This window comes from Leopardus geoffroyi, chromosome A1, assembly GCF_018350155.1.
Source record: "Leopardus geoffroyi isolate Oge1 chromosome A1, O.geoffroyi_Oge1_pat1.0, whole genome shotgun sequence".
Classification (NCBI taxonomy): Eukaryota; Metazoa; Chordata; class Mammalia; order Carnivora; family Felidae; genus Leopardus; species Leopardus geoffroyi.
Window position 1 is genome coordinate 200,567,539 of NC_059326.1, and position 13,884 is coordinate 200,581,422.

Consider the following 13,884-nt stretch of genomic DNA (forward strand, 5'->3'; position numbering starts at 1 on the left):
CAGACATGAGCTCCAAATCTATGAACCTTTCATTCCAGTGTCCTAGTGCTTTGCATGGGAGCTTTAAATACACATGTAGCTTAAGATCACATGTATTTCAAAATTATATTATTAATGAACCTGAAAAAATTATACCTGTGAGAACAGAGAAGAGAGATGAGAACAAAGGGAGAAGATTGCATCTTGTAGAGGAGGGGCAGTTTGTTATTCAGGAGTGCAGCAAAAATAGCAGTAATAGAAGAGTAGGGGGAGGGAGAGTAAAGGCAGCAGTTAACAGTTACAATAGTTGTAGTAGCTGTTGAGGGGTGCCCACTCTATGTCATGCATTGCTTCATACAGTACATAATATCTGTTTACATTTTTTTTTCTGGAAGGAATTCCTATTTTTTTAGATCTGGGATTGCTTCTAACTACTAATTATTTTTCTTCAGCCTCTGGCATTTGAGATAAGATGGACAAGAAAATTTTTCCACTTTTCAAATTCTCCCCACAAAATGACCTTTAGTGTTCTGGTTCAGTTTTTAATGACAGGCAGGATATAACTGCTCTCATCCATTTCAAGCACCCATGAATTGTTATTGTTTTCTCTCTCCATTATCATTCAGACAATCAATACATGTTTAGCTTCTTCAATAAATAAGTCAGTGATTTCAGAGCCTTCACCATTACTTGAACTCTCTCTAGTTGTGTCTTTCTGGTAATAAAGGGATAAAAACAATCATATGGTTTTCCAGAAATCATCATTAGTTGTGTAAAAGAAGGATTTTCATTTTGTTTTTCATGGTACAATGTCTCTGAACTTCACTCAAAATAATTGTGTGTGTGTGTGTGTGTGTGTGTGTGTGTGTACTATCACAGGGTGTATTCAATACATAGTACAACTTTATCTCTTAATAGGCATTTCTTTATTTTTCCCCTTGTATATCACTGCCCCCCCCACAGAGATGGGAGAGGAAGATAAGTATTCATATATGCTAAATATAATGGAATTTCCAATATATGCCCAAGACAAAAATAAAGTAATTATTTAAACACAGACCTGGTTTAAAGAAAAATTTAACAACAATATAAGTCATATGTGAGATATAGTTAGTTTTTGCTGCCATAAAACTTACCTCAGAGCTAGCGATTTAAAATATAGCTGTTGAGGTGCACCTGGGAGGCTCAGTTGATTGAGTGTCCAACCTCGGCTCAGGTCATGATTTTATGGTTCATGAGTTCGAGCCCTGCATCGAGCTCACTCCTGTCTGCGTAGAGCCCACTTCAGATCTTCTGCCCCCTCTGCCCCTTCCCTGCTTGTGTGCTCTCTCTCTCTCTTAGTCAAAAATAAATCAAAATGTAAAATATAGCCATTTACTTATTTTACAATTTTGTAGAATGGTGATCTGGGCTGGCCCTTTTTGGACCATTCTTCTGGTCTAGATCTGGCTTGGTTAATCTCAGCTGGACTCATTCATACTTCTCTCAGTAGCTGACTGGTTATCTATGGAATGGCTGGTTTCTAATGTCTTTGGCTGTGACAGTCGGGATGACTGGGGTCCCTGTCTACAAAGTTTCGTAACCTCTAGCAGGCTAGGCAAGTATTCAGATGATGGCAGATTTTCAGAGCAGTACAAAGGCGCATCCCAATGGGTAAGGGCTTTTTATATTCACTGCCCCATATCATATTTGTCAAACTGTGTCAGGTTTGTAAGTTTCATGGCCAAGGCCAGAGTCATTGTGGGAAAGCAACCACCAAAGTGTGAGGATAAAAGGGAGATGTGAACAAATTTGTGAAAGTTGCACTTAAATGGCCAAGTAGATAGCATAATATATATAATTATATATATTGGAGGAATGTTAATCAAACCACATTTTACCAAAATCTATAAAAGCTGAAGTGATTCTTTTTTTAAAAAAATACTTTTGTTATTTTTCAGAGAATCTCTAATTACTAGAGATTAAAATGTTCTCAAAATTATAAGGAATCTAAGTGAATTATAAGATATGACCTTAGCCTGTTATAAGATACAAATAATCTTTTGGGACCAATAGGAACTGTACACCTAAGCAAATATGAAATTATAGAAAAAATAGTAATAAAATCTCTCATTAATTTATTGAAACTAGATTGTAATGTGGATATTTTGAAGAAAATAATATGCTTTCCTTTATTGTCTTTCTAAATACATGACATTGGTTTCTATTTGATTCTAGATATCTGATCCAGTATGAGTCTGATCTAGTCAAGAATATAGGCAATTTTAGGAAATTTAATCCATGTAAAATGAGAGGTTTAACAGATAATTATTGAGCAACCATAAATGAGCAAATTTACCATCTACAAAATAGACTAAAACAGTAAGACAGAATTCTTGTAAGTAAGGCCAATGTATTAGGAGATTTTCCAATATCTATTACATTTCCTTTAGTTTATTGAGGGTCAAGTCTTGAGAATTCAGCCCTAGAATTCTCCAGGTATGTAGAGAAAATTACTACCATTGCCTGTTATGATTTAATTATGATGTTGAGGTTGGAAATGAGGATAAATCAGAAAGGAAGTATCACTAAAATGAAAGCCTACCTCACTCCTGCTCTGTCCTACTGAGGACTCTAGGAGGAAGCTCAGAATACTAAGAGTCAGAACAGACAATAATGTGCCTTGATTTATCAGTATTGAGCTGCTTTGGATTCTTCTTCCTAAAATTCCAGGGATTGTTAAGACTGGGCCCAGAGTGGCTGGAAGTCTGTGTTAGAAACTGACAGAAGGGGCCACTACAGAAGGGATGAAGTCAGCTGAGTATGGTACACCTTCTGCATCAGGGCCAGTGTAACTCCAAAGGGAACCAAGAGCCATCTTGATCACCAATGAAGGCCAAAGTAAGAGGTTTCCACAAGGGCATGCAATTGTACCAACACCAAGCCTAGAGAGATACCCCATGATACATACCCAAAACAGAGATACAACAAACAAGCATGCAGATGACACTCAGGTAAAAAATAAATTGTTTCCATCCACCCCAGGAACCAAGAGACTGTGAATCTTTTCCTTTAATATGATATTGAGTAATCTGTATCCCTACTACCTAGACCTACATGCCATCTTGGGAAGGGAAAGAGAAAAAGTAAGAAGATTAGAAATATGTTACTGTTATAGATTTCTTTTTCCAGTTAAAATGAGCAAAAGTAAAGGCATTATTTAATTATTAGATGAGACTGAATTTCAATCTGAATTAAACATTTAGTTTTCATGCGCAAACCCCTTCATCATGATCTGGTGAAGAAGATGAATGTATGTATAAAATATAAATACTTTGTTTTAGATGTTAGAATTTTGATATGTGTTAAGATTGATAACCTGGAATATGTCCCTGGTTTATGTTTTAAAATAAATATACATTATATTTACTTATTCCTTTGACTATTTTGCACCACCATTTTTTTATGTTTTATTTTTTTCACAAATGTGGTACCTATGATACAACATGAGTAAAATAAATTTATTGAATAAATTCATGCTATTTGTCATTGACTATGTATAAATGATGATAGCTAGCTTTCTGCCTTGAAAAATCTAGATAAATGGGAGTACCATTCACTGAGAAAGAAAAACAGAAGTGCATGATACTTGGATGGTATATGTTTAAAAGTTCAGTTTTAGATCTGTTTTGTTTGAGGGGTTTGAGTCATCCTGTAGAAAACATTATGCAGGCTACTGGCTTTGCAGTGCTATAAATGTTAGGATGGGATCCTAACTCACAGGATTAATTTTTTTTTCAAGATTTACATTTACGTAGACTTAAAGTGACTTCATTACAAAAAAGTAAAATGATCAAGGTTGTTCATTTTTCAGGGTTACACTAGCACTGAATTTGGTGCTTTGATATTTATTTTATTCAATTTAAATACATATGCTTTTATAGTATATAACCTATTGATTTTCTTTTGGTATAATTCAACTCTTGCTGATGTTTCTTCTTTGCATTCTTGTGCCCTCTAACCACAGGCCCTTGGACTGTCTGAAATGCTCTTCTCTGTACCTCAGAGAACTTTCTTTCCACTTCCTGTTATCATCCATAGTTAGTTTCTAGGTTTTCGAAGGAGTCCTTTCTTACTTTCCCAATGGAGCTATTTGCTCCTTATCACTCTTAGAGAACAGTATATCTCTTTTTGTTGTCATTTACCACAGTTTCATTGTTACTCTATTTGTGTTTATTTGGTTAATATTTTACTCCCCCTTAGGATGTTGTGTTCACTTCGGCCTACCTCAATACCTAATCCAAAATCTGTCACAGTAGTGCTCAGTAAATATTTGTGAAAGAAAAACTAAATGAATCAGAGAATGGCTGTTAAGGTATAAAGTATTTAAGTAAAATACTTCATAAGTTCACTTCATTAGTGCATAACTCTTTCTATAACTCTTTCTATACTTATACCACTAAATTTCTCTTGTATGAATGATGGCTTTAAAATATCATTTTTCATGGGCGCTTTCTAAAATTTGCTTTAAGTTTCTGTTTTCTTTTATGGAAAATACTAAAACTAAGTTCATTTGTTCTTGTTGACTTTGAATCATTATAAGCATATTTAATTATACTCTATGTTATTAGAGTTGGTGTTTCCCCTTGCTGTTTTCTTCTGCAACCTTTAAAGCCAAGGTATCATTCTTTTTTTTTTAATTTTTAATTTATTTTACAAAAATATACTTCTTTTAATTTTTATTTTTTGGATAAAGAAAGTTGCCTAAATTTAAATGAAAACACAACTAGATTTATAGGAAGAAAGAACAAAAGACAATCACAGTAGTGAAACGATTTAGAACACAGAGTCAGAGTTTTTGGATAAAACAGTGTTGAACACTCATACTTAGAAATGTGTAATAATTATTTTCACTTTGCACTTTCAAAAAGCTTAAAAGCATTAATAAAAACAGATTTAGGGAGGTCAGTTCTACACTTCTCTTTTCTTCATTTTATTTTTGTTAATTTTATTTTTAATTTTTTAAAATTTACATCCAAATTAGTTAGCATATAGTGCAACAATGATTTCAGGAGTAGATTCCTTAGTGCCCCTTACCCATTTAGCCCACCCCCTCCTCCCACAACCCCTCCATCAACCCTCAGTTTGTTCTCCATATTTATGAGTCTCTCTGTTTTGTCCCCCTCTCTGTTTTTATAAAACAAAAATAATGTGAAAAAAATAATATAATTCTTTTATATGTCAAATTCCACCTTTTCTCAGAGTCCTTTGATACTAACCAACCTTTCTTCCTTAGATTGCTCCTTTTATCTGCTGTTGTCAAGCAAATAAGACATCCACGCTTTTAAAAAAAGAGGCAAAATATGAATCAACAAGGAACTAAATATAAATTTTAGGACTGAAGTAGAAAGCACTAAAGCGGAAACTTAAGGATTATTTCAAATATGCAACAAACTTTTTTGCTTATGTTTGAGTTTATAGATTTATTAAGGGTATTGCTTTTTTCTTAAATCTAACCCTAGAGAAGCAAGGTCTTCTCAAAGGGAAATAATTAGGAGATAGTTTGATGGACCTTACCTGTGAAAAGTCTAGAGTTACAAATTTCCAGTTATAAAATAAACAAGTCATAGAGTTCAAAAGTACAGCATAGGGATATAGTCAGTAATATTGTAATAGCTTCACATGGTGACTACACTTATGGTGAGCATTGACTATGTTCAGAATTGCTGAATCACTGTGTTGTACACCTGAAACTAATATAACATTGCATGTCAACCAACTTCAATAATAATATATCTAGCTGTTTGAATCATGAGAGTATAATCAAGATACCACTTCTCATATGGTGTTATGAATCCAAAACTAAGACAGTAGAACTACAATGAAATAAGCATAAGCTAGTGGAACTCACATGTATGAAAAGCCACCAAATCTCATAACCTCTTATAGAGCTTTTAATAATTGTCCTCATCTTACTTTCAGAGAAGTGCAACAAACAAATGCTACTAGATCTAGATTTGGAATGGTGTCTCTTACGTCTTTGTGTGTATAAAGCCCCACAAGTGATCCAATTGCAATACTGGATCAAGAAAGAGCATTATCAACCAGCCAGCTGCTGAATTTATAAATGTTTACAGGGTGATTTCACTAGAAATTTTCATTCTTGACTCTGAAACAAGCAGCCTACTGCATGATGGTGAAATTTTCTCTGGCACTTATATTATAGAGGTTGGACTGACTATTTCCCAAGGGTAAATGGAGATTACTCTATTCCACACATTTATGAGATTGTCTTAGTATGTCAGAGTCAGATTTCTATTCTTACCATCTTTCATTATTGTCAACTTTATAACTTCAGTCAATTATAGGGCTGCATTATAAGATGTAGATTATATCAACCTTTTAAATTGGATAGACTGAGAATTTAAACCTCTCAGTTCCAACACTAGAAAGTAAATAGGTTAATAACGTATGACAAGAATGTTGAGACTGTAGAGGAAAAGTTTAGCTAAACTGGGGTTTTCTCTACTAATTAATAAAGACAGCAGTAGACTCAAGGAACCTTTTAAATCCCCGTGAAAATGGTGTCTATTTTTCAAATGCTCAGTATCAGTTAATATCACATTTTTGTCTAGAAAACTTAGGCTCAATCTGTGTTGTTGAATAATTTAGGGACAATGATATATGGTTTGCCACATATACCCATGATAATATGAATCAATTTAGCAGGGAGGATAATGTTTTGAATCTTTTAGTTTCCTAGTAATTTTGTAGTTTAATATAACTAAATTATTATTTTTCTTACTTTTATTTTGTATAGTTCAATTTTCACAAATGTAGTAAGTCCAGACATCAAAATGATACCAGTAAATACATAAAGAGTTTCCTTTAGGAAAGTTAATTTTGACTTTGGCCATCATAATTCTATCTTAGATTTCACTGCTGAGAACTGGTAACCTATACATCACTTAGTTCAGTGAATACTGACCTTTCCTCTATATTGATTATAATATATATTATTACTATAATATTTGATTAGTAAAGTGAATCCTAGTCTAGACTCTAGATGCAGACCTCCTGGATTCAATTCTGGCCCCTTAATTACATGCTCTGGGATTATAATCAAGTTCCTTAATTATTTTGTGCCTTCGTTTCTCATATGCAAAATAAGCACAAAACAATCATACCTTACACGGTTGTTAGGATTAAAAAGTTTCTACATATAAGATGCTTAACACAATAAATAACCAGTAAATGTTAGTTTGTATAAGTATATGTAACAGTAATACTATTCCTAATGCCAGAGTTTTAAGTGGAATGTAGAGGAATGCACTACTTTAACTCTATGATTGATATCATGAAATACTGAATTTAATTTAATTTATCCTAAAATCAATGGAAGACACATTTTAGTAAAGTGAGGACTAGAATGGAGAGAAACTGTGGGAAAACAATTCTGTTTGGATCTTTCTTCAATTTTTGGAGACTCCTTAAAATGCATCTAAACAGCAATTAGTTTGTTTTATAGAAAACATTTTATGAAACTATTTTATGAAAATAGTTTGTTTTATAGAAAACAAAGCATGGTGTGGAAAATACAAGAACCTCAATGAAAAAGAACAGTCAGAACACAAAGTTATTTTGTATGTAATGTAAGAAGTCTTTCGGAAGGTTCTTTTAGTTCTCAATTTAGAGGCATCATGAGTGCTCAGAGTTATTGAGAAACTCTTTTATTGCATCACATCGAGGGAAAGAAATATCAATGTAAGTGGACTGCTTCCTAGTGTCTGTCAATTAGTAGGCTGAAGAAGACTATAGTGGACTGCATTAGGAGAAGTCCTTCATAAAGTTGAAGATTCTCAATGTACCACTGGGTGAAAAGCTAATCTATTTGATGCTTAGTAGTATGCTAAATGAGAAAGGAAAACCTTGATCGCATTTAGAGAGAATTAGAAACACAGAATAGTGCCAACTTAGAATCTGACTATACAAGTGAAACCTACTAATTGTTGACCTGAGCACAGTTATGTGAATCTTAACTTTATTTCCACCCAATGCCCAAGCAAATTGACATTTCAGAAATTGTATAAAAAAGAGCCAGATTAATTTCCAATCTCTTTTAAGATTAACATTAATAAATATGTAATAAATAATATTTATGGAATGCTTACTGTGTGGCAGGTACTATTCTAAATATTTGACAAAGTTTAAGTCACTTAGTCTTCACAACAGCCCTGTCAAGTAGATATTGTTATTCTGTCTACTTTATAGATGAGGCAACTGAGGCACATAGAGGTTAAGTCAGCCATCCAATGCTTCTGCTTATAACTAACATTGAAATAAAGGAATTTGTTTTTTATCTGCTTGTTTTGATGTCATATAAAAAGAACAGATAACAGTAATAAGAGTTACAAAATATTTTTTTGATTAATTGAAAAATATTGCTGTATTATTTATTACTATTTCAGTCATTCTCAAAGAAGCTAGAAGGAATTACCAGCAGGAACCTTAAATGTGAATAAAAAGGCTACAGCAGTTACATTTCTGCATGGAGTTATATTGGGGTGAATAAGGAAATAAACATAAGAGAGATACAATTTCACATATTAAAAGGACAGTTTACACCGATACATGCATTTATGTGCTCCAAATTAGGCACAATTCTGAATGTTCATTTTCAAAGTAGAAGAAATCAGAAGGAAGACTCTATGTTATTATCTCAGGGTATAATCATTTTACAAAGTGAAGAAAATTATATTTTGAAATTTTGAATCTGTTTACCCGTATTTCTTTGGTACTTTCATAGGAGAAAATAATTTTTCTCCCCTCCTTCAGGTGTGGGTGAAAAGCTCCCATTTTATTTTTTTTTTTTTAATTTTTTTTTCAACGTTTATTTATTTTTGGGACAGAGAGAGACAGAGCATGAACGGGGGAGGGGCAGAGAGAGAGGGAAACACAGAATCGGAAACAGGCTCCAGGCTCTGAGCCATCAGCCCAGAGCCTGACGCGGGGCTTGAACTCACGGACCGCGAGATCGTGACCTGGCTGAAGTCGGACGCTTAACCGACTGCGCCACCCAGGCGCCCCAAAAGCTCCCATTTTAAAGAAAAGCAGTGCAAAATTGTGAGCTCTGAATCGTCACTGTTGTTCTACATCATGAGGATCGGTTTGAGACATTGAAAACTGCCCAACTACACATTTGAGCTGTGTCTGCAATTGTGTAATTTACTTAGGGTGCCACTGCTGAAAGCATCTTAATTGCTTGGTTTGTTTTGCCTTACCACCTCACCTTTTCTCTTACCTTCTTTGCCGTGGTTCTGTCTGGTTACCGAGCATGCTGTTCCCATGAGTTCAAGCTCCTTTTTTTTTTTTTTTTTTTTTTCAGTGTTCTGGTTAAACAGCACACATATTTATAAAGATAGGACTTCAGAGAAACTTCACCGTGCCTAATACTGCATATTTAACAATGAGACTTTAACTACCCACTTTGAAAGCCGTGGCATACCATTTATGAAAACGAATCCTGTGGACCTCTTTCAGGTTAGTAGCCTAACCGGACATTAATTAGATTAAGATGTTATCATATCTTTTTACTTTGAAATGTTAGTTTTCACTTCCAGAACTCAGCCATATTATGTGTCTCTGCCTAGTTTTTAGACTACTTTACAGCCCAATTCAAATTTGGGATTCAAACTTACTTCCTCATAATGTCTGCCTTGCTATGAACGCCACATCACTCTAGCTCTCTTTTATGTCTTGTTAACAATTCTGGATCCAACTGAGTCTCTGTCACTTTACCTTGGTTGGCATCTTTATGGCAATAGTGCAAATATCCATTCACCTGGGAGAAAATGTTTTCTTTTTTCCACATTTCCCTTTTAGAATCCCCAGTTGCAGATAGTACTCAGTAGAATTACTCAAAGCAGTCCTCTTTTTCTTTAATGCAGTCCTCTTATATACTTTACATGTTCCTCTGTGTTAAATACAAAGAGCAGTTTGCTTCTTCCATTTATTGAGTAGCTACAATTTGCCAGACGTCATGAAGGAACCTAAACATACCATAGAGAGCTTATGCTCAAGTGGAGAAGACAGTTAATAAATAAGGAAATACATGATAAGAAAGCAGATTATAGATTTTGGAGAGTGAGACAAAGCAAACAGGGTGTTATGATAGAGCGTATTGGAGGGTGGGGGGTATTGATATATGGCAGAAGTTTACTTAGCATGAGTCAGCACCAGAGAGGGCATGTCCTTTTTCTGAAAGATGAGAAGGGGCCAGCTGAGTAAAGACCTTGGGGATGACACTGTGTGCAGAAGCAGTGGCAGGTGCAACAGAAAGCTTCAAGAGATTCCTTGACACATGGAAGGAATTGAAACACTAGATGAGATTGAAGAGGTTGGAAGTATCCTGATTACAGATGACTATGCAGTGAATGATACAACAGGGTTTCTGTTCTTTTCAATAGTGATGATAAGCCATGATAAATTATCAACAGTCTCTCCTAGACTCCCATGGAATGAAAGGCCTACATAGGTAGAATACATTACTTGGGCCAGAATCTGTGGCCAAAGAACAGTATATTTGTGTCAAAAAATGGGCTATTAAGATGATTAATTCACAACTCTAATTACCTGTATCCTACTCTTTCCAACAAAATCAAATGGACCAGGCTACCTAATATATTGTATATCCATAAAAGACATGAGCCTTGTAAATATATTGAATCTATTTATGGGGGACTTTACAGTACATTTGATAATAATAATTGAGTCAGTGTTACTATATCTGTTTTTTATACTTTTATGAGAAAGATGATGACATTTGTTAAAATGTATGTAGTATACTTGGTATAAATGTACCTTTTACAAAGAAAGAACATACATCTTGTTAGAATCTTTTCTGGGCCTTTAATTTAGGTAGTATTACAAATGTAGTCCCTATCCATGAGGTGAGAAAAATACAACAGGCGTTTGAAAATCAACTTGACTAATACTTTGCCAAATGATCATGAACATATATCAACGCTTATCTGTACAGGTGGTTCTTGTACAGGAAACAGCATTATGCACACTTTGACTAAAGGTCACAGAGGAATAAATAAAGTTCTTTTTGAACTCAGCAAGAATTTATGGGAATGTAGCTTACTTTAAATAACAAAGTGGCAGCCTAACCCTCAAAATTCTCCATTGTATACAATCATTTCACTGACTTGACTCATTATGGAGATAAACTGGTCCTGACTGAAAGAGAAGGAAGTTTGCTTTGAAAGATGTATTACTAATAACCCTTTAGTTAATACTGGCATGAGATGCTTCTCAAGAACACTGGTCTGAAAGTTTCTTATCTTTTGGGGATTCAAACAGAAGAAGAAATCCAACAGTCAGTGATTCGAGAGTCAGTTTGTCTCTCTCCCTATCTGTCTGCCTATCTGCCTGCCTATCTATCTATCTATCTATCTATCTATCTATCTATCTATCTATCTATCATCTGTCTATGTATTCTATTTTAAAATGAAGTTTAATGTAGAATTTGGGCAAATGTGTAAATTATACCTTAAAATAAAGGACTCAGTTTTAAGGTTGCTTCTGATGGAGTCCTCTGCCCAATTTTGGTTTCTTATTAGAGTTTTTTCTGCTTCTTGAGTTGATGTTTTGTTTTTGTTTTGTTTTTTCTTTGCTCTTTCTCTTGGTAGATTAGGTATAGCAGCAAAGGTATCATAAAAAAATAATTTCTGTATAATTTTATTCTACGTGTGGATAGAAAATATGTTTACAAATATAATCAACATAATATTTTACTCATATTTTTAAGAATTTATTTTCTAATTTGACAGGTGTATATTGAATAAATAATTCCTGCAGTACCTTGCACCAGGAATGGCCCGTGTACTTCATTCATGTGTGTTGCAGGATTTATCTAACCACTTGCCTCTGCATGCACCACAGTCTATCTCAGTTTCCTTATAAATTAAAATGCTTCAATGGACATTTTTCAATAGACATCCTTGTACACATGTTTTTTGAAAAGCCCATGGTCTTAATCATCATAATATATGCTCTAAAACAAGGAGGGAACATCTTTTCAATGTAGGTAAGTTATGTTTGACAGATAGTAATTGATGACTTAACCCCACAGAGAGAGGTGACCTGGGGACTAGGGTTGATGTTTGAAATTCTTAAGGAGCTAAGCATAACACCAAACACTGAGGATCTTACTCCTACATCAGTGATGACAGATTCTACAGGCCATATCTACATTGATGTTTGTGGAATTTATAAATATGAAAATGAGATATATACCTAGTCTATGAGGATGGGTTGGTGTATCTATCAACTTTCCTACCCATTTAACTACTATATATCTTCTCATAGAAATTGCTTTTTAGTTGTTCCTTTTTCCATACACCAATATCTTAGTCTACATTTTTTAAATGATCTCAGCTGAACTCTTGATATTCTTCCTTGTATGAACGAAATACTATAAACTGACATTCGTGGCTTTGAATTCTGGATTTCTGTCTCTGCGACTTATAGCCATATTCCCTCATAGTTTCAATAATGGTGGGGATGCCAATTTTTAAATAAGGTAAAGGGACTTTATTGCTCTTTCGGTTGTCAGAGCAGAAGCAGAAAGGGCATTATCTTTGATTTTAAAGGTATTTTGCTTAAAAAATAAATCGGTTCAAAGCATATTCTCTTCTTTTCTTACAGCCAAGTGTTTAAAAAAACTGGTGAAAGTGTGGTCATTTAGTAACTATAAGAAGACAAACCCCTTAACCCTCTGCAGGTGTTACTTTGTAATGGCTACTTTCATTAATTTTTGCAATTTAATATATATTCAAATAGACATCATTGTTTTAGTTATTTATCTTTAAGCTACCAGTAGTAATGCGCTATAGATAACTATAAGTCTAACGTCCAAAACATGTAAAAATAATATCCAAATAAAGGTAAAAATGAAGGTAAATGGCTTTTAAGCATGTGTGTATTAAAAAAAAATAAAACCTCTCTCCTTTACAAAAATGCATCAAATGCCGGCAGCTATAATGAAATATTGCTTATATTATAAATAAATCATGCCTTCTGAATTTTAAATTAAAAAAAAAATGATCCAAGAGTGATAAGCTTTGTTGAGAGAAAAGCTAGTTTTAGAAGTATACCGTTTAATAAAGTAATTATAAATGGGAATATAATATTTTAAAGGGAATGATTCACTTATTTACTAAATAAATATAGTATTCCTTCATAATAAGAAGGATAGGTAAAATAACATATATCTTTTCTTTGTTTTATAGTTAATCTTATCCAAAATGTCAGCATTTCACTCAATTAGAGAATGCCTTGAGTGAATTAATTGAAAATAGTTTAATAGCTATGTGAATAGAACCACTAGAAAGAATTCTGTTCTTTGCAATCTAGCGTCCACACAGAGGTCTCAGGGGTAGCCACTATTTTTGATAGGCTGAAACAGAGTTTGCTTTTAACTGGTCTATCAGAATTGAACAGTAGGGGACGATATTTCACTAGTTTGTGTAAAATCCATTAGCATTAAAGCAGAAAAATAGCCTTTAATGGGGCCACATAGCTAGTCAAAAGTAAAGACAAATCAGATAGAAAATGATTAATTTAAACTGACTTTTGTTTAAAAATATTTCTTTTTACTTGTTTATCTAAATCAATTTTTGTTACTTGTAGAGTATCTGTCTATACTCTCATCAGCATTTTTTAATGTTTAGATTTTATTGGAAAGGCATACTTATCTTTAGTGCTATTTTTACTACGTTTTCCCGATTAGAATTCTCCATAGGGGAAGACTTCACATTAAAAAATTTATTTAAATTAAAAATATTTTATCCTCTAATTTTGCCAAGAAAAAAAAAAGCGAAGAGTTAAGAACATATTAGGAGTAAAATCAGTGGTGATGTT